Source organism: Anas acuta, chromosome 3, assembly GCF_963932015.1.
Source record: "Anas acuta chromosome 3, bAnaAcu1.1, whole genome shotgun sequence".
Taxonomy (NCBI): Eukaryota; Metazoa; Chordata; class Aves; order Anseriformes; family Anatidae; genus Anas; species Anas acuta.
In genome coordinates this window covers 6,100,216-6,122,833 of record NC_088981.1, presented here as the reverse complement: position 1 = coordinate 6,122,833, position 22,618 = coordinate 6,100,216, and the positions used below count along the sequence as shown (strand labels likewise).

The 22,618-nt window shown below is 37.9% G+C and overlaps 1 protein-coding gene across 7 annotated transcripts in view; it reads right to left on the bottom strand.

Annotated features, from left to right (window-relative positions):
* The window catches only part of PLCB4 (phospholipase C beta 4), a 230,209-nt gene that overhangs the window by 125,569 nt on the left and 82,022 nt on the right, over positions 1-22,618 (bottom strand). For 3 of the 7 annotated variants that reach the window (XM_068675397.1, XM_068675396.1, XM_068675395.1), the window contains one exon: positions 2,002-2,075. The exons of 3 other annotated variants lie outside the window; for them this stretch is intronic. The gene's annotated coding sequence lies outside the window, so the exon portion shown is untranslated. Of the gene's footprint in view, positions 1-382; positions 450-2,001; positions 2,076-22,618 lie in introns of all 7 variants that reach the window. One more of the 7 variants, XM_068675398.1, reaches the window with a different exon arrangement.

Below are 22,618 nucleotides of genomic sequence, written 5' to 3'. Positions count from 1 at the left end.
TACAAAAGCTTTCTGAACTGAGCCTGGATACTTTTCTACCATAGCTCAGTACTTCATTATCCACTTGATTTCTGAACAGCATGTATTCTCTTCAACCCATATGAATGCCAAAAGAAACTTCTGTTGCTGTTTGTCAGTTGCCATGCTATTGTCAACTATTTCACCCTTTGGGAATACAACATCCACCCACAATTTCTCAAGTTTGTATTAGTAAGCTCTGCCTAGCACTAGCTGTATTCCCAGGAAAAAGATACCATTTTTCAATTATCCCTATCACTTATTTAAGCTTTATAACAACATAAACAGACTCAGTTTAAGCATTAACAGCAATACTTGAATCATATCCAATAGCAAAGAGAAAAAAAAAAAAAAAGAGCAATACCCTTTGGTATATTCCCAGCTCCATATTTTCTGTGGACATGAGATCAGAAAATGCTGAGTTGTTTGGCCTAGAGTTGAAACAAATTTTTGGATTAAAAAGGCAAGTTTGAGTAATGCCTGTACCAAATAGTCCTCCCTTTTTCTTCACTGCTGGGTATGCACAAATTTGACTGACCAGTATTGACAGAAGAGAGAAAGATTCAAACTTTCTCCAGTGTTTACAGTGAGATTTGCTTTGGTGATCCAGAGCCCCTGGTGATAATGAACCATCAGACCACAGGATATAAGCACACTGTCTGCTCCACAGTGTGTCGCAGTTTATCACTGGAACATCACCCTAATTTTTCCAGAAGGATTTAATAGATTACTTAAGAGAGCACAGCAGTGGGCTCCCATGATAAACAGATACGCTTTAAGGAGCAAGACATTTGGGTGCATCACAAGGAGTTGTCTGGAGGAATAGTCATTTACATCTCCCAGAGTGAACTTAAGGGAATCCTAAAATGTGTACTGCTTGTAATATCTCTACAGTGAAAAATTTTGGCATCACACTCTAACATATACCCCCTAAAGTGAGCAGGCTGTAAGAGTCAGAGTAAGGTAGCAACAAACTGAGTAATGCTGATTATAGACAACTCCTATGACTGGAGGAAAGGGATTCTGTTGGGCTTGAAATCTCAGATAGCTGTTGACTTATATAATAAAAGACTGGATGTAAAACAAAACCAAACCAAAAAAAACTCTCTCTCAATTTAGGACACGCATCCAGTATTTCTTGTTAATCTGTATGCTGTGCACCACAGCAGCTATCAATTGTTGCCAATGTTGCACGACACTCACACATGGCAACAGAGATCAAAATTTCATAATGAAGATGTCTCCTATTTAGGAAGAGCAAGAACTAGATGGAACATCTAGCTGATCTTTTTGTTGGCTTGATTTTGTAATGAGACAGAGGTTACTATGAACCAAACAAAAGCTAGGCAGATGCCAAACCTACGTTACAGTTTTGTTGTGGTGACCTGCAATCTAGGAGTGCTTCTGGAATCCCACTATCTGCTTGGGCAGCCCTGCTATATAGAAATGTGTTTCCACCTGCTACTTCATGAAGTTCCTCTTCACAAGTTGGTCATCTACATGGTAATAATCCCTGTCTACTTTGTCACAAAGTAAGCAGGCTCTTTTTGTGGAAATACTGCTTCTATCACCTACTATCAGCTACTTCAGAATTTACCAGTCACTAGTTTTCCAGTGGCAACAGCCCACATACTATAGTAACCCACTAGAAAAACAGAATAAAGCTGGCAGCAGGCTGTGATTTTAAAGTATTACAAGCCAATACCACTGTGAAACACATAAAACCCAGAAATTAACTGCTAAAGTAACAGCCTCCCTGTTCTCTCGTACTCATAATCACTTTTATTCTTACTGATTATTGGATAATGTATGTGAAACCAAGTCATATACATGTAAATCTATAGGGAATTGATTAAAAGAGTGATACAATAGTGGACTGAAAGCTTAAACTCAGAGACAGAAAGAGAGGAAGGAGGGCACAAGGAATAGAATTTGCAAATTCTATTCCACTTATAATTTCTAGTTTGTAAACAAGTAACTTACAAAGTAGTTCTGGACCGGATGGAAAAACAGTAGCCTAATTAGGCTGATGTGCTGGGAAACTCTTCCTTTTCCTTCTGTGAAGCAATAAAACAAAAAGAAGTTCAGTATAAAACCTGGTGTCATCTACTAAATCTCACTATAGGCAAAAACACACCCCTCCCACAGTTCACAAAAGTATAGTATCAAGATAAATACTTAAGAACAGGATTCAGTTATGACACCTAAGTCTTTTATTGGAAAGTTTTTGCTGTGTCTTTGCATAGAAAAAGATAAGTTATGGCTGGTAGCGCTGGAAGCTCTGGATGAAGTATGCCATTCCCTACTGCATTGTGCCAGGACAGTTTTTAAAATTCATAAAGCATCCTGAATGATTAATAATCATCACAAAGGAGCAGCTGAACAGTGTTGCCACATTTATATCTTCCAGAATAAACACTAGCTGATTTTAATTGTTTGCATTTCATGTGTTCCTTAGATGAGCAACATAAAGTTGGTAAGATTTCACTTCAGAATGACAAGCTTCAGTAATGCAGGACTTGAGTACAGCAAGAGCAAGAGATGCTTTACAGAATGAGGAACACAATCCTTCTGCACATCCATTTCTGCATTTTCTAACCACCCTGCATACCTCATTGCCAGGTTTCACCCACAAATTCCTATAAGTAAAATATTTGGAAAGAATATGTTAGTATCATCTGTATTTCTACACCACCTTGGAGCCCCAGTCATACACCGCACACTATTTTGTGTAGCATTGTACCAAAACAGAACCAAAGACATTCTGTGTCCGAAACAGTTCATGGGAAAAGTTGATAGCACACATTGCTAAACTAAAGGGGTAAAGAATTGGAATTAAGATAATACTGGTCACACAGGGGTCTTGAAACAGCAGTATTTTCAAAGAAAATAGATTTTCTGTGATGAACCGGAGAGGGATAAATGATGTAGCTTGTCAGATATTAAGGTAGTACCATTTGCTGCAAGAAGAAGCAAGAAATCGGAGTATAAAGAGGTCTTGAGTTAAGAACGTAAGAAGTGAGCAATGAAGGCTTGGGTCCTGGACTGCTCAGTGGTGAGGGTGTATTTCTTATTACAGAAACAGAACAGAGGTGAAAACCACTGAGAATCAAGGTAAAGAGCCCTGAAAGTACAAAAGAGTAGTTGATGTTTGATGTATAAAACAGGGGAGGACACAAACAGGGCAATGGCACCATCAAAGGAACAGGGTAAAAACTGTGGAACCATTTCAAATTGGAATGAGTGAAGTAGGACTCCATTTTATCAAGACAAGTCAAAACATTTATCAAAACAACAGGAATATGATATATTAAGAATCTGGGGAAGAATCAGATGTGTGAATGGATAAGAAGCTTTTTTATAACAGATATTAGGCTAAATGCATGACACTCCATTCTTCAGTCCATGACCCAAAGAGACCAGATTAACAGAACCGCTTAACACATGAAATTATCAGTCAGAGAAGCATCATGATGGTGCTCACAGCACTTACTTTTGGGAAAGAGGAAAGTAGTAAAGGAATTTACTACTTATTTGTATTTTATGTGAGACCAAGAAGGACAAAGAAGACCCTGTAGAGAAAGAGTGCAAAAGCAGCTTTTAGCTGTATGTGTGAATTTAAGAAAAAAATGAAGATAGATAGGGGAGACTGATTTAACAAAGTGCACCAACAGTAGATGGAGCTGTGAGATAAGAGAAAAATCTAACTTTTAAGGGGATAAGTTAAAATAGCAACTCTGAAAAATCAAAACTTAAAACCCCATCTTCATGTTAAGTCATGAAACAATGCACAAGAGCTGTTTGATATCCGTATGACAGTCATACCACATTAGCTGAAGGAGCTGAAACAACCTGTAGCTTCTTTTTCCTGCCCTTAAATAAGCAAACATTGTCCATGCCTAGTGCAAGTTAAATCCCAGCCAGCTTGCTGTCAACCAAGTGCTAGGATTAGACAAGCACTAAGCAAATGAAAACTCTTGATCTGATTTAACAACTGCATTGAGGGGTTGTACACATTTTTCATGCTTTGCAGTCTACACTGCATGCTAATATCTTTTTTTGTTTTGTTTTGTTTCTTTTTTCTTTTTTTTTTTTTGATAGAAGCACAGATGATAATTTCATACTATTTTCTGAGATCTATTAAAAATTAAAGAATTATTTACAATGAAGTCTGTTTACCTCTGGAAAGAAGCAAGGAATACTTTGAAGTACAGGGTAATAAACACTAAGGATATTTTAAAGATCTGCAGAGACCACTGGTATCACACCATCACCATAAGGAAGTCTATAAACAGACTGCAGCAATGTAGGCTCCACTCCAGACCCAAAACAAAGCTGGACAACACTAATAACTCCAGATGGAATTAGAAATTTTATCTGAAACTTTTCTGTAAACAGAAACAATGTAAATAAAATAAAATAAAATAAAATAAAATAAAATAAAATAAAATAAAATAAAATAAAATAAAATAAAATAAAATAAAATAAATGCCTAATCCTGTATAAAATGGATTCTTGCATTGGGCAACGTACAGTGAGCCTGTCAAGGGTAAGAAAAGCTTTCCTTCTCAGGGTTCTACAAACTATTCCTACAACACATTTTAACATCTGATTCTTCTGTGTACACTCTCCAAAAGCAGCACGCTCATGCTTTTATGCAACTGAGGCACAAAAAAAGAACTACTACTAGCCTCTCTCACTGAAGAAAGACCCCAGCAGCGCTATGAGAAGAACCAACAGTAGGGAGATGATATCTAATCTTTAATCCTTCATTCCACAAGGAAACCTCACCACTACCCCAATTTCACAAAGAATCTGGTGGCCAGAACACTCAGATGATCAAATTAGCATTACCAGACCTACTTTTCCAGAGACCTGGAAAAGAGCCTGTGTTCAAAAGCTTGTTTGCAGATCTCATCAGTTAGCCTGATAAAAAAAATATCATTTGCTCCTATAAACCTTGTTTCTTCAGGTAAAAAAGAAACAAATGTGTTAAGCATAAGCACCTGATTGGCAATATTTATAAACCATTCACAGGGGTGTCACTGAGGCCTAACCGCATCACATGGTGCTAATTGCAGTGTGGGGCCTAGTTCAGCATGCTGTCAGATGGCCTGTCAAATGGGAATTATGTGCATAGCTACAGGATAATAAATTGAAGTATATGATTAACTTGATCAACAATAACAGAGTGGGAGTACAGGACAGGTTTCATTTTGTACGTAAATGGGCCCACAGTCACACAGCTAGCCTGCTGTACATCAAACAATCCATTTCGCTTATTTTTGTGAAGCTGAGCTTTAAATCATGTTACATAATTTATAAATCACCATACTGTAGCCTACTGATTAATACCACGCCTGCCAGTACTCAACCAAGTCATTTCCAGACACAAGGGAAGCCACAGAATTGTTCCGGGGCCCTTCAGACTACTGACATTCATGCTAATTATTTGCTACTTCATGGTCACGTACAGTTAGATATGAAGTACAACTTGACAGGGTTGGTTAAGTCCTATATTATTTAAAACATTTTTACATGTTATTCTTCCTCCTACTCCCCCTCTCCAAATCAGCATCACAGCAAACGTACAAATGGCACTGAAACTCATTCAGCACACAGACGACAATTGCCCCTGCCACATGCTGTCCCTAACTGCAACACCCTTACAAGCACAGAGCCCGAACATACACGCACATAAACAAAATCCACGATGAGCAAACACACAGCTGCCTGCTGAGATGTCCTGCTTCCCACTGCAGGGCCTCTGCATCTCTCTCTGCGCTCAGTGAACCTTGCTCCTGAAGACTTGATCAATGAAGAGACAACAAGAAAGGGGTTAGACACACAGCTATCCATCTACTCAACGTGAATGGCACTGCTAGTACATGACCAGGAACAGTCACCCAAAGGGGAGGCGGGGGAGGTTAGAATAGCAAACATTTTCTATTTGTTTCTATAAACTCAAGCATTCGATCATTATAAAAGAGAATGCAGTAAAAATAATGTTTAGATCTAACAACTGCCAAAGCCAACAATACAAAATCTTTCTGGTCCCCACTGTAGCTAGTCAGCTGTACAGTATGCTAACAATTGAAATTTATTGTTGCTGGAGAAAAAAAAAAAGTGATTGGAAGTACTGCAGTAGAATTCCAGGCAGGGCAGTAATTTCTGCCATAACAGAAGGACTGCTAGACAATTTGGAAGATTAATAAGAAAGCCAACATTCACAACAATACTGCTGGATAGGCATGGAGTAAGGAGGGGAGGGGAATGGCAGTGCTATTTTCTTTTTTTGAAGAATACTGGTCTTTATAGTTTCTAATGACAATGAAGTACTTCTGGGAAGACCAAGTCGATAAACACACATGATCAAGTTTGCCTAAATTTGGCACCTAGTAGAAGCCACATTCCTAAAAACAAAACAAAAAAAAATCCTAAAAAAACTGTACTAAGCAAGTAGGGAAAGAAAGGGGTTCGTCTATCCAAGTTCACAAATCCTAAGTAAGGGAGATGTGAGCTTCCTCTAAACCTTTCATAACACATACAAATAACGTTATACATATACAAAGATCATTATACAAATAACACAGGAATTACACAAGGAACACAGATACTTATTTTAGGCAGACTGCATTGACAACAGGTGCAATCTAAGCTGACCACTAGTTTCCTAATGGCAAAGCCACTTTAAGGGGTTCCTACCATTTTTTGTGCAGAATTACATAAATTGGCAGTCTACTGCTGTCCTACTCATCTATTGCGTCTGTGCCACTGTTTGTGAGACTTGAATAATTTTAGGAGAAAACAACAAATCATGAAACCCTACCTCTATCCTTCCTTCCTACCTTCTTTTTTCTTTATTTTCTAAACTTAGTTCATTGATTATTGTTACAGTTTGGATTGACAAACAGATGTATGAGCACAATTGAGGCAATACTAAGTAACAGTGGAATAAGGAGAAAAAGTCATCAGACTGGGAGAGAGAATTATTAAAAAACAAACAAACAAACAAAAACTTTACACCCAAAGCAATACAACATGGACCTGCATCCTCATATTCCTATTTCATGCTGGCCAGAGACATTCATGTTTTTCTTCAGTGCTGTCTTGTGTGTGCTTTAATTGTAGCATGCTAACAGCAGTTGGCATTTTACAAAATCCTGGAACTAGGGATTAAAGTTTTAAAGGATTTAAGGGCTGCTATTTCAAGCTGCTTTACAATAGTAAAGAACATTGACTTCTACAGAGAGTTGTAACAGGAGCAGTAAAAATCACATCCAAATGGATGTGGGGAAGACAGACAGTATTCAAAATGATGAGATTTTAAGAACCAGCATACAGCAATGTGCTACAGCTAGAGCAACACATGGAAATGAACTGAAACTCTTAACTGTTTGCTGGACTTTGCAACTGCTACTTCTCTATTGTGTCAGGGATCTTTCTGTTAGTGCTGATGTACATATGAACCATAACCAGTGACTTATCCACTATTATACCCCTAGTGTGAAATCCCGGGCTTACATGAGTCAACAGAGAAAACTGCACCAATGTCAATAAACAGAGGTTCCTGAACTGGGGTAAGGAGATTGCTGTTAAAGGGCAGAGGGAGACAACTCTTCCGGAACAGATGCACTTAGCTCTGCTTTTAGCTTGGTCTCCCCCTCACACTAACTTCAGCTGTAGGCTCAGACAACATGCTTATGTGTAGCCTCTTCACCTGAAAAGACAAAGCATGTAGTAAGCACCTGTCTGCACACTGTTGCTATTGAAAGCCAGCACTTCCAGTAAATGCACTTGCCCAACTGCCTGGTACCAGCATCAGATGAGCAAACCCACTTTTGAGATCACTGGAAGAATGTAAATTGTGCAAGACCACAGCAGTGAGAGAAGCTTATGTATTACCCCACTGCTTCTGCAGCAACAGGCACGACACGTCCTGGGAGCCCAAAGTCGCACCCCTCTGCTCCACAGAAGGTCCTTGGATTCTGGGGATGTTTTTGGTTATCTGTTTTTGGAATCAAACTCCCTCTCATGCCTCTCCAAAAAGATTCAAGTTTTAGATCTATACACATGTATCTCAAAACACCCAGCAACAAGTTTGTTCTGAAGCCTCAAGTGTTAGGAGTTCATGGGAGCTCATTCTGCCTTGAAATGATAGCTGCACATCACTCCTCTTTCCTACAGCACTGTACTGAGTCTTTGATGTTATTTATTGCATTCACTTTAGAACAATTGAAATGTAAAAAGAGGAAAACCTTCAAAACCACAAGGCCATTTCAAGAAAAATGCCAACCTCCCCCCCCTCATACTGAATTACAAAGGTTGGCAGACTGGTCAAGCAGAAGCCCACAGTTGCCACAGAAAGTAAAGAACCTTCTGTAAGACAGGATGTGGCAGGAACAGAGAGAAAAAGCCACAAAAATATTTTCATCACAGCAGTAACTGCCTAATTCAGCTTGATGAAACCCATCATTTGTTACTGGAGACAGCACTGATTCCTTCAGCGGTGACTCAGGAGTGATACAAAACTGCCTCTACAGAGCAGCCGCACCATAAGTAAATCCCCACAAGTGGAGATTTCTTGTAAATAGACAAATATTTTGTGCCTGAAGGGAGAAAATACACATGTGAAATTGAAATGAAGTGCTAAACTCTAGATAGATGACAGCCAGTAGAAATAAAACCATTTAAAATATATGTTTATATTCACTGAAGATCTAGGTGCTCTGACTAGCACAATTCTGTGAAGGACTGCAATGAAATTAATTAAGCAGAAATACCAAATGATAATTCCCCAAAATCTCACTTAGTGTTCTAAATGATTAAACTTGAAAACAGAAAAAGGTGGCTGCAAAATGATTTATGAAGATTTTCAGAAGGTGGTAGTTTGACAGTTTAAAGAAGTTATAGTATAAAATCATGGCAAAGTACTACCATCCCAAAATAAGTAGTATATTTTGCATCTAGTCTTTCTTCTGGTATTACTATTTCCTTTTTCTTACTAAGTCAGAATAAAACAAGATTTTCTTCTACATATCCTTTTGCTACTGATTTGAATGAAAAAAAGAATACATTGACTGTCATTATAACTTGCTTGGAGCATAACGAGGTATTTTGGAGCGTTCTAAGTGTCCGTTCTAGCCTCGTGGTTACAAACAGAGAATCTATCATGACTTCCATATATACTGTACTTCATGGCTGTTTTTTGTTTGGTTTTCCCCCCTCAGGGTATACCAGAAGACTATTTTTTTAAGAAGACTGAAAGAAACACAATTCCTTCTTATATGAAAGATAATGAAGTTAAGGAGTAACTACCTGTATTTTTCCAACAGGATTCTATCTCCAATTTTTCTATTCATTTCTTGCTTTTGTTTTGTCTCATAGAGATCAAATTAAATGATTATCTTAAATTTCCACATATCATTTGCGCAAGCCAGATTTGTGTTATTTTTGACCAGAAAAATCTCAACAATGGTGTGTTTTTAATCCTTCCGCCTTACACCCACTTCCATATTTACATAATGGTATTTATTCACTTCCAGATACTGGCTGTAGATTTTAGTGACACAAGTGGCTTTATTATCATTATTATTAATCAAATTAGATTAATATTTCTAATGCATGAATAGAAGCTCTTAGTGGAACACTGCCTTTGTCTTGTCAACATACACGTTTCTACAAATTACGACTCCTTCAGATTTCTTCAGCATAAGGCCGCTACTCTGCAACCACTTGTTCAATGCGGCCTCAATTGGTTTGAACTCAAACGATCCAAAACCTGAACCAATTGTCAAGGCCTCCCCACAATGCAGCCATATCGTAGCACGTAACTCAACGTTTTGTGGAAAGGCCATATACTGACTTCCCTGTGGTTGGTGTATTGACAGGTCTACAAGGTGCCATCCCTACTCAGCAGCCCGTACAAGAGCTTCCCAGGGCAAATGCCATGTCTGCCGCAGGAACGCCATCTACGGTCAGGTATCTAGTATATCACGTTTATCTTCAAGATAGCTGTAATACAGAAAGTCTCAAGTAATTCAAGTTTATACAGTAAATGCTCAGAAGGGATACAGTAACAGTCTATAAGCTGAGGGTTTACATGTCTGATGCATCTTTTAAGGCAATGATAATCTTCTCTAAATTTTCATTTTACTGTCTAATAATGAAGCCTATCACCACCTAATCTTTTTCTTTCTCCAGTTCTTCTCTTTTAACCTGTCGTGCACTATGACTTGAATACAATATGTCACTTTGACGTATATACCCAGCTTCTGTGAACAAGGAGGGCCACTGATTTCAACTCTGCAACGTATACTGTCTCAAAAAAGAATCTGTTGTAACTACACATTCATTAACATTTCAACCAGAAATAACAAGGGGAGCTATTATTTTAATCAGGAGCAGCAAGATGAAGCATGTGAGAATCATACTTAATTTACATTCAATGATTATTCCTTTTGAGACAAGGTTAGGGTACTGACACTGCTGGGACAGGCAACCTGTGAGGGTCACTTAGGGATGGATCTCAAGTGGCTCCCCCGTGCTCCGAGACAGGACTTCATTCCCCCAGAAATCCACATCATGGCTGTTAACAGTAGCTTTCAGCACTGTCAACCCCATCACCAGGTCACCTCTGGCAAAACAGCACAAGGAACTTGAGGACTCCCTTGAAAATCTCAGACCAAATGTGAACAACAGTGACAATTTGTTTTCAATTTCTATGCCTAGGCTGGGCACAGGGAAAAATCCCTCTGCAGAGCCAACAATGTTGCCAAGTCAGATTTCTTAGAAAGAAGATGTCCAACTGATAACCACCACTCAAAGTAAGATCTTCCTAATGCAACAAAACATTGATTTCTATGGAAATTCCAGATATTTTCAAAAAAGTTGTCTATTCTAAATTCCTTGAGCATCTGAGTATTTGCATCTCTGAACGTATTCATGTGAATGAGACTGTGAGACTTAAAAAAAAAAAAAGTAATAATAAAATAAAATAAACACTGCTGCAATGGTTTGTTCACAACAATATTTCTTCAACTGAAGTTCATTAAAGTTTGGTACTGGACCAATGACTGGTGGCTCACCATTCCCATGAGATAACTATTTGAACTCATGCACATATGGGAACATAAAGCTGTCCTATTTATATTTTTAAGTCAGTCCATATAAGATGCATCTATAATAATAACGTGCTCATGGATCTCTCACTGAACCTCTGTCATGTTTCCCACTTTAAAAGCCATTCCCTTTGGAAGCTGTATGTGATCAAAGAGCTTTAAACATTTTTTCATGTCACTGGAATGGTAATGATTTCAGCACTGGAAGCTTCGTATTTGAGTAGGAGTTCATGAACAATCACAGAAGTACATGATGTCACTATGGTCAAATGATCCTGTCTGGAACGGAATGAAATCATATACAGACATTCAATATACAACTAGAGAAGAAAAGGTCCGTTCTTCAGAACATCAAGTTAAACATTTTCAGCATCAACAATAAAAACTAAACTATCATAACATTTTCAATTTGACGTATTTAGAAAATCAGTTGAGTGCATACACAAATATATTACAATACTAAAAAAAGAAAGAACTACAAAGGAAATACGCAAACTTGCAGAGCCCCAAACGTATACTCTTCATGCAAGTGGTTGGGCTATATGATATAAACAGTTAAGATTTGCATTTCATTTAATAGGATGGTTTTGGTAAAGAACTCTAAGTTTACTACTAAAATGATAGCTTGTCATTCAGCAACTAAATGATGCTCTAATTCATTTAAATGTATGAATCAAGTCTTACTCAAATTTTACGCTAACCTTGTTTTTACTCAAATTTTACGCTAACCTTGTTTCATCTTATAATGATTACCAGTAAAATGCCATACAAAAAACAAACAAACAAACCAAAAAAAAAAACCAAAAAAAACAACCTTCATGGATCAATGTTTCCTCCTGAGGGGAATGGTGCTGAGGGGACAGCAACAGGACCCAAGGGAATGGCATGGAACTGGGACAGGGGACAGTCAGGCTGGGTGTTAGGAAAAGGTTTTGCATCCAGACAGTGGTCAGGCACTGGTACAAGTTCCCCAGGGCAGTGGGCATGGCACTCAGCTGCCAGAGTTTAAGAAGCATTTGGACAATGCTCTCAGACATAGGGTCTGTTTTTTGGGTGGTCCTGTGTGGAGCCAGGAGTTGGTCTCCATGATCCTTGTGGGTCCCTCCCAACTCAGGATATCCTATCTTTCTACAATGCTGTACGCTATCATTTCCCATGAAACTCTCTCTATAAGCAAATATCGTAAGGGCATCAATGCAGTGCCATGTAAGATTATCCAGTATCACAAAAGTCTGAAAAGCCAGGTACTTCAACCGTCATCTTATAAAAGAAAAAAAAAAAAAAAAAGATTGGTCCAAAGTATTCTGTATTGAAGTATTCTGAAAGTATATTCTGTATTGCCAACATCAAGCATTATATTTAATTCTAGAAAGACTACTTGGAAGTTGCAGAGAAGTCACATTTTAACAGAGAAAAGCTTTGATAAAATGCGTACATTTAAGCCTATGATTGACCTCACTTCCATGAGGCTAGTTGTAAAAAAATAAAAAAGGCCTAAAAATTATTATTTAAAAAAGAAGAGCAAAATCATCAGATATTCTATTCTGTGGGAAAACTGAACAAAAGCAAGTTCTAGAAATCAAGGAGCATTCCAGGGAGCTTTTGTATGGAATAAGATCCCCCTTTTTTTCCCCTAAAGCTCCAGAAAAGCAAACAATAAGCAACAATGAGTGATGCAAAGACAAGAATAGGAAATGACCTTAGGTACTAACACAATAACAGAAAAATGTAAATGTGTATGTTTTCATATTTGTTTCTATATAAAATATTTGTCTATATACTTAGATAATTTTCAAAGCAAAAGTTGATAATACAAAATTTTGATGATATAAATCCTCCACTTGAACTTAGAACAGCTTGACAGTAACTTTTTGGTTTCTACTTTATTTTTAACATATAGACAATAACCTACATAGCCACTATTTTTTTTCCCTATAACTTAAATCTCCGAAAAGCTACAAATACACTCTGTCCAAAAGAAAGATGCTTTTCTTTGGGCATTCTTAGAATTCCCCATGATCATTACTGAACAGAAAGACTATTCACTGTGATATTATCACTTTACTCCCACATATTATAGTCTAGTTTGCTTCAGTGCAGGCAGGTGGAATGCAAGTGATTTCATCTGGACTGCATTTAGCCCTTACAAAGCTAATTACAAAGCTGTATGGAATGAGCTGAAAGAAAAGGCATGAAATAATTTACAATACAGTTGCTTTGTGCTTTAAGAAGACCACGAATGAAGCTGCATCAAGTTTCTTTTTAAAGTCAACCAAGTATCTCATTCTTTCACACAGAAAAATGCTTTTCTTCTTTATGCACATCACCTGCATCTCTAATTCCTTACATTTGACATTACACATAGAAATAAACTGGTGGGGTCATATTTGTTACTGTTTAAATAACTTGTATCATGAGAGCTGTAAAATCACAGCTGAGCTGTACAACTACAAAAAAAAAAAAAAAAAAAAGCTTTTTAGAGCTGTTTGGGGGGCTTTTACTTGCCATGTAAAAACTACCCAGTTTTCCACACTTGTTTACTCTCTCCTTTCCCCCTAGACTCCACAAGAGTCTAGAACAGAAAGAAACTGCATTCCTGGCTTTGGCTTGCTACTATTTCTTCTAAGGAATTTATTTATTTTTTTAAATGGTTATGAATCAGACAATGAGCACGATTTCAAAGTCAATGTGAATTCTGTCACTGACTTAATTAGAGCTAGGATTTCATCCAAAGAATGTTACCATATGCTATTTAACATTATCTGTAATGTAAACTGTTATATGAAATACTGTCTGACAGTTAAAAGAACCAAAAGCTGTCTAGCGACTTCCTGGTGCATCTTATTTCCAAAATTTGTCTGCTATAAAAACTCAAGCTCCTTTTTTTTTTCCCCTCCATTCCTTACAAGAGAACCTCTTCATTTAAGAAGGGAAAAAAAAAAAAGGAGGGAAAAAAAAAATTGCTTCTCCATGCAAAGCCAGGAATGTATCTAAGCATAAAATTTCACCAGTATTGTAGCAGACTGGTTTCAATTTATTAAAGCCACTGATTTGATAAAGACTAGAAACAGCAGAAACAGAAAAATATATAAAGAATAGAAAAACTGATACCTTAGATATGGAACTTTTTGGCTCAAAGTATGTGATCTTTAATAAATTGACACATGAAGGGGCAGTCAGTGTGACTCGTCCAGCTAACTACATTGTTGCTCAGATCAAAGAAGAATTTAAATTGTTTTGAATGAAAAGGGAATAACCTGCAGATCTAGAATACATTTTTTAAACAATACAAGGTGTTTGTTGATGTAAGGAAACAGGACATTATAACCACTGCACATCAAAAAGATGCAACTATATTTTTCATCCGGCAGTGTCCCTGATCAAATGCCAGACCACAAAAACACCAAAATAGTTTCAATTGGCCTGCAAGGGCACTGTCCAAACCCCACCCCTGGAAGTGTTTAATACCAGATTGGATGGGGCTTTGAGCAACCTGGTCTGGTGGGAGGTGTCCTTGCCCATGGCAGGGGGGTTGGAATTAGATTGGCTTTAAGGTCTCTTCCAACCCAACTCCCTCCGTGATTCGTTCTATGCTGTATGCAGAGCCAGGCCTCAACCTCACAGCAATACCCAAGCATACCCTCCCAGATATCCAGGGCTTGTTTGCCTGGGAATTTTGGCTGGCTCACTGCAGGCGTCAAAACAACAGCACCAGATGCTTAGATCAACCAGGTGTTTGGGTTCAGCTGCAAATTTAAGCCTAGAGCTATCACCAGCGGTACAGATGTAGCCTATTTGAATTTACAGATTACATCCCATAGTTTTCACTACAACACAGACAAAAGTAGTGACTTACAAAGGAGATTGCCTAGGTAGGTAACTCTCTGCCACATATAATTAGGGTACCTGTTCCTCTCCATACAGAATTCTACTCTGAATTTTGTAGCCAGGCAGATGACCAGCCAATTTTGAAGAAGGGGGAGGGACTGACACTGCCAGATAGAGCTGCAAATACGGCTTCATAATTCATATGCAAAATTTCCATTTTCAACACATATGTAAAGGTTCTTGCTATGTTTCACAACTTTTCTATAGGTATTTGGCTTATTTTGAAAGAGTTGCTTGAATTATGATTATGAGGGCTCCATTACTCAAGTAATTCCATATGTTAAATAAAAATAGATAAATATGTTTCATTACGTTTTACAGGATTTTCGACAGTCTCAAAGTTTTGATTTTTTTTCAGTAGGGAAGAATTTACAGAAAAAAGTCTCATAAGTCTTCTGACATTCTAAATTGCTAACTTTTCTATACTGTAACAGGTACTTCTATGGCAAAGAAAACCAACAACATCTCTGCCAAAGCATCACAATAGGTTATGTACAACTTTAATAAGCACAACAAAACAAAACAAAAACCAAGCTGTTATCAGACATCTTCCAGTTGCAAGTTAGAATTAAAATGGTGCTTACTATATATAAGCTACTGTGTATTAGACCAGTTTTGCCTTTGTGTATGTGCACCCATCATATTGCAGTTCTATAAAAACAAAACTGAATGAACAAATGGTTTACAATTGATTCATCTAACTCAATCGCTACGTATTTTATTTCATTTAATTTTTAAAAAGGAAAAAATCTTATGCGTGCCCCAGCTATGCTCAACATAATTTAACAGTAATGTATCCAGGCAGCCTCTAAGTCAATGGAACCTTCACTTTTCATCAATTTGCAATGCAATGCCATTCCCCACCAGCAGCTCCGTGCCATTCCATCCACATCACCCATTTCCCCATGCACTGTCTTCCACCTGTCCACAAAATGCTCTTGAGCTTCATGTCAGTGATACTGCAATTCAATACTTCTCCTTTAATTAGAAGGGCAGCTAATATGGGAAGATATAATTGATATGAAATCTGATGCATTTCAAACAAAACAACAGTCTCTTCATTACAGCTTCAATCTGTCAGGCTACTGGCCCATTTCCATGATTTTCTAGTAGCATTTTTCAGTATCTTACACTTGTCTTGCATGATATTGAGTGAATGAAAGATAATTTCACTCTCTACCACTCCTATAAATGTTCTTGAGTTAAAAATAAATCAACCAATATACAACAAAAATACAAGTAACAAGGAAAGTGACCAAGTGTGTAACCATACAGAGGAACTGCTCATGCAAGTATGTGCTAACAGGCCCTAACTGATTGGATGTATAAAGGACACATTACAATAACATTAACCACTGTCAAGGCAGAAACAGTCTGTATTTTATTAGGTGTTTTCTTCTTTGCTAGCTTTGAGTTGCAGCAAACTAACACTGTATCAGTCAAGAAGTGTGAGACAGACTTATAATGTTTGTAATACCTCAGTTATTCTGAAAAAAATGCATAACTGGTCTGAGAAGAAGCAAAATTTTAGAAAAAAAGTCTTCATAAAATTGAAAATATTTAGTAAGTTAAATATGCCCTTGCTGTTTCTATCATGCAGCATAGTACCCTCCACTGAGTTAGGCTTAGTCTACACTGGAAGATGGATTTATCTTAACTTTACCAGTTTTGTATCATTAAAACACACAGTACAATTTCTCTTATGGGACAGATAAGTCAAATTTTACTTAGATGAGTGTTTTCTCCCTTGGGTTTGTACTCCTTTACATACAAGAGGAATTAAAATAAATAAAAACATTACAATATTAACTAGTAATGTTGTAATCAATACTACATAAATTCAGGTGGGATAAATTATATCAACCAAAACCTACCAGAAACCTAATCTGATTTTTTTTTCTTATTCAAACAAATCTGAATTGCATGAAGCAACTGTATAGAACCATTAAGAATGCATTTTTTTCTGTATATACACACATTTATTAAATAAATAAAGCATAAAAAGGACTTTTTTCTTTTAAAACCCCAATGCTATTCTCTATCTAACCATCCCTTGATACGACTCATCTCTTCTGTGGAAAATAAACGGCACAAGAATGAGCCTGAAAATGTGTCTGTATTACATCTGCCAACCTTAAAGAGTGGGCACAGCTAACACTGCTGCTGGAGGCAGCATTGCTGCATGCACCGAGGTGCTCAGCCACTCTTCATCCTGCCAGCACCAGTGCGGCCGGTCAGTGCGATGCTGCAGGGGGCTGCCTCTCGGCGTGGGTACCCAGACGCGCCTGCTTCTCCAGTGGTGCTGACATTTCTGTTAGCACCGTTGCATCCCTACTGGCACCCAACCAAGCAAGGCAGATGGGTGACACTTCAAATGCGACTCCCGATGCTGTGCTCACACAGCCAGCTGCAGGACAGACATAGCATAAACACAGCAAAAACTTAACTGGAATCACTCTGACAGTGCTATTCTATGTCTTCCTCCATGTGAGAAACAAATTCCTTCTCCCGAGATCTGAATTGCCTCACCCTGCAGTACAGGGCACAAGAACATCATGCCAGAATGACTTCTACAGAGCGCAGAGAAAAAGGAAAAAGCAAATGATGGAAAATTAATTCGTCTCCCCAAAGTCAGGTAACTCTACCCCACACACACTCTACCAGGTGATCCAGTGCCTGTCACTGCTTTGGCTAAGGCTGACCCTCAGAAACAGAAGGTAATCATTATCCATTGTATTTGCCATCCCCACACTACTAGCCTCTCTGCAAACCTGTGAAAGGATCTGTTAGCACAGAACGTGGTTCTATCACATTAGCCATTTGCCTTTCACTTAGCTCTTTCTATTGATTTTTTTGACAAGCCATCAGAACTTTAACGAGACACAGTTCCTGCACTAAAAACTAAGCAGTGTCTCAAGACTTCAGGCAAAGTGCTAAATTCAGGACAGAACTCTCAGATTCAAAGCGTTCTATGATAAAGATTGGGCCTCCTGGGCAACCATACAATTACAGCATAATGCAAATAAGTACCTGTGTCTGCACTGTCACAATAACATCATCATCAGGCAACACTAGATCATAACTGACTGTTGGTTCAGAATGCCACATAATGTAGAAAACAAATTACCTGGTGCTGTCTCTGCAGTTACCTCCCATTTTGCTGACCCTCCCGGCCCCCTCCCCCCAAAAAAAAGCACAAAATGGACAAATTTAGAAGGCAAATAAGCCATCTTTTCAATTTGTTTAAAGTCGTCGTCTAGGAAATGATAAGAGAATTCCCTTGTGCAGTATTGCAAATGAAAATAAAATGTTATGAGAGAGCTAAAGGAAAACTATACTACAGCTGAAGAGGACAATAAAGGCATTATAAGGCATTATGCTAAATGGTTTCAGTGCCCCATCTACCTACTATTTTCCAGTTATGATTAAAAGCAGAGGCAATGAAAAAAGACTGATAATATTGATTCTGTTTGACATAAATTTCCTACCAGACAGCAAACTACTGTGAAAGAATGCCTGGTGACAGATTTCATGGTCACATACAAAACAGCCACAAATTATTACAGAAATAATTAAAAAATAAAAATCAGCAGACCACACAGATTGTTAATTGCATCTTTATTACACATTCTCCGAATATACTTGCAGATCGGATCCATTTTGTAAACAGGATTTTTATGGCTTAAATTCCATAAAGTAAATAAATAATAATCATCAGAGTCATCAACTATTGACCCCAATCTAAAAAACTATGCTTGTCTGGAGCAGGAGCTTGCATTGTGCCATTACTTAAAAGTAAGAGCGTGCATAGCTACGAGCTCCCCCTCACCTAAACAAACGTTCATTTTTGTTTTGTATTCCTCTGATCTTCTGGGGGAGTTTTGTTTCATCCTTTTGTTGTTGTTGCTTTTTGGTTGCTTTTGTTTGTTTGTTTGATTTTTTTTTATTGGTTTTATTAAAAAAAAAAAAAAAAATATTACCACATACTGACAATAGCTCTTGGTACAATGCAAGCCAGCCACAATTTTCTTCTAATATAGGCCATGTAGCCCTTCCAGCTAATTGAGGTCCAGTCACTCTCACATTTGCCATATATATGGAGTAAGCAAAATGGCCCTAGAAGTTATCTGCAGTTTATCTACCTCTCTGTCTTCTAACTAGCAATACTCAAGTAGGCCAAATATCAAGAACGAAAATGCACACAAAGGCAGTCAATTTTTAACTGTATTTTTTTCTTTGGAAAACGCAAAACCTTCAAAGCAGTCACATGTTTACAAGAGAAAAGGGAAAGTATCTGCAGACATAGCCTAATCAATTTTTCCCTTATGTGGGTATAGCCTAGAGCAATGCACTCAACTCCCAAACCTCTAGATCCCTAACACAATAAGGCATGCGAGTTGATACATACACGAAGGATACCCCAGTACAAGAAATAAACCAAACATGCCTTTTACTAACCTTCAAAATATATTTACAGTGATGCTTTCTAGAGATTAAATGTAGTGAAAAGCTTCCAAAACGCATCTGGCTTCATATTTATAAGTATCTATTAATTCTGTAAAGTTCAACTGATACGCTCCTGTTAATTATAACACTTTCTGTGCATGCCTTTCATCTCAGGTTCTGGAAGTGCTTGGAAAATCTTAATTAGGTCTCAGAACACCACTGTGAAGAAAGAGTATTCTCTTTGCACAGAAGTAAAGACAAGGTGCAGACAGATTACGTGATTTGCCAAAGGTCACAAGAAGGCTCTGGTCCTAAATGGCACTTAGCAGACACCAGTGTTAGCAGAGCTGTTCTCTCCAATACTCTCAACTCCAGTCACATCTTGCAACCACCACACCGCTTACTTCTGTCCCTCACGTAAATATCATACGCCCTCTTTGATTTTCAGTCACAGATTGAGCCAGAACCCATGGAGACTCAGTCTATTCCAAGGAAAGTTCATTTCTAGTTTGGGGCAGCTGTGTAAATTTCTCTTCTTTAATCTGAACTGGTCTATGCAGGCACAACTGTTCGTTAAAGCTACAGCAAACCTTGCTTGGTATAATTAAATGTTGTGCCTGGAAGGCTGGAATATCTTATAGCATCAAAAGTTTAAAATCTCATTTTCAGCCCTGATTACTTGAACCACTACTATAAAACTGCAATGGACAAAATCTCATCTGAAGCCGATTAAATCTCTGCTGTTGTAATGGAAGAGTAGCAAAGAATCAATTTGCATTTTCTGTGGATATTTACCTCTACTGCAGCTTTCAGTTCTGCAGTGGAGGATACTGTCTGCCAACTTGATCTAACTTAAGTCCAAAACTTCCATTTTTTGTTGCCAATCATCTGCTTCAACAAACCATACTAAAAAAAAAAATAAAAATAAAATAAAATCTGCTTTCATTTGTTTAAAATGAAGTGAGTAATTCTATTTGGCAGGATTTATGATAGCTGTAATACAAACGTGAGGTGAAGTAATGAGATGACAGTTATAAAAGAAAAGCTCTAAAAAAATGGGAGTGATAAGGAGAAAGATGCTCAATTCTTCTAGTTGTAAGCTAAAACATTATTCAGCTTCCTACACAAACTTATACCTATGCGTCTGACAAGATATTTGACACATACATGCCCTTGTACCCATACAGAATCAGAACTACTTAGACACCTCAAAAAAAAAAAAAAAAAAAAAAAAAAAAAAAAAAAAAACTTTCCAGGAGTGATCAGCACACACAGCATGTAACCTTTGTGCTCTCCAACAGATTTTCAGGAGATCAGGATCTGGTGGCAGCAAACCTGAGATGAGAGCGCATTGCTCTCCTGAAAAGTTGACATTTACCATGGAATCCAACTGCTGGCTGGCTCAGCTAGGGGGAGTAAGAGAGGGTGGGGGGAAGCCAGAAATCAAGTTCACACTGTCACTAAACTTTCAGTTGGATTTAAACCTCCCCTAAAACACAGCAGATTAGGAGCAGTCAAGCTGGTGTATCCAAGATATTACTCATTCACCAGGCAGGGAAAAGGTTCACTTTTGAATAGGGAATAGACCACTACAAATTATTCCAAATCCTTTTCTATTTTATGCCAGTTAATGCTTCTTACTTAATCACTCCTTGAAAATATAAGATATGCTTTCATTCATATTACAAAAAAATCTGCTGTTTCACACTACTCATTAATTTGAAACTTTTATATTGGGAACCATCATTTTCCATTCCAACCGTACTGGTGAGATGCACGAAGACCAAAAAGTCATCAAACAAAGCAGCACACAGTTTTTAAATGCAAACACAGCCAATAGGAGCTTTTAGAAAAACACAACCTTGCAAAAATCATTTGGAAGTTGAAACTGTGGGTACACCCAACACTGCCAGAAGAAAAAAAAACAAAAACAAAAAAAAAAAAAAAACAAGCATGGGCAGCAAGCAAGAAAAGTGGTGCACAGTGCTTCTACATTTAAAAAAGTTGGAAGTGGCCCCTCATACATAGAAGAATGGAGATGAAAGCATTTCTCATCCAGGTCAGACTGATGAAAACCTGGGTGGGGATGGTGAAGACCTGGTCCTAAACAACAACATGAAAAAAAAATGGTCACCCCTCTATTTTCACATACCAGTGGGAAGAAAATAGTTTGTGAACCCCCTGGTATTGATGAGGAGCGGAAGGGTTGCCACCAGCCACGCAGAGATGCATTCCAAAAGAATAGGCTTTCTTTAACAGCGTTAGAGATATTTCAACTTATTGTGCTTAGAGACAGTAGCACTGAGATGTTTTCAAACTGGGCCTCATGTCTGAGCCCATGGTTTGCCCCAGAGGGCACTGCATGTTGAACAAAATCCAGTCTTACAGCCCTGAGGCAAGTGAACAGCTCTCATGAGAATGTATGGACAGACAACCCAAAACAAATCAGTCAATACTCAGAAAACATGCTGGCTCCTTGAACCCACTTGCACAACCAGCCAGAGCCCCTTGTTTATAGCTTTTCAGATCGCAGGGAAGCTGAAGATAGACTGTGTTAATTTTATATCGTGTTTTTTAATTAAATTTTTCTGGCTACTCAGAACCCAATTTTCTCTTCATAATATGAATCTTTACTGGATATCTGTAAATAGAACATGGATTCATTTCCATATAAAGAGATCTAAATATACTACCCTTCACCAGTGGAGGAAAAAAAAAAAAAAAAAAAAAAAAAAACAGAAAACCCCATGTTAACCAACAATCCATCTAATCTTTCACAGACTTTACACAGTGAAATCATTAATACAGCTCATGCTGTTATGAATCAGTCCCTCTGAATAAAATACAGGCACTAGGAGTGGGTATCAGTGATACTTTAGTCCAACTCTCCACGACTAAAGAAACACTTCATTAAACTGAATGAAAAGAATGAGTATCAGGCTGGAAAACAATGGCCTTTGAATTCCCGCTTCTACTGAACTAGATCGGCATTTTGCCACTGATTTTAGCAAGGACTGAAATCACAATTAATTCTGAAAAGTGCCAGGAAAAGCAGCACAATTGCCCACTGAACTTCCTCCATGAAGCGCATTTTTGCCAAGCAGGGTGTCAGTTGCAGCCATAAAGCAATGCCTTCCGAGGAACCT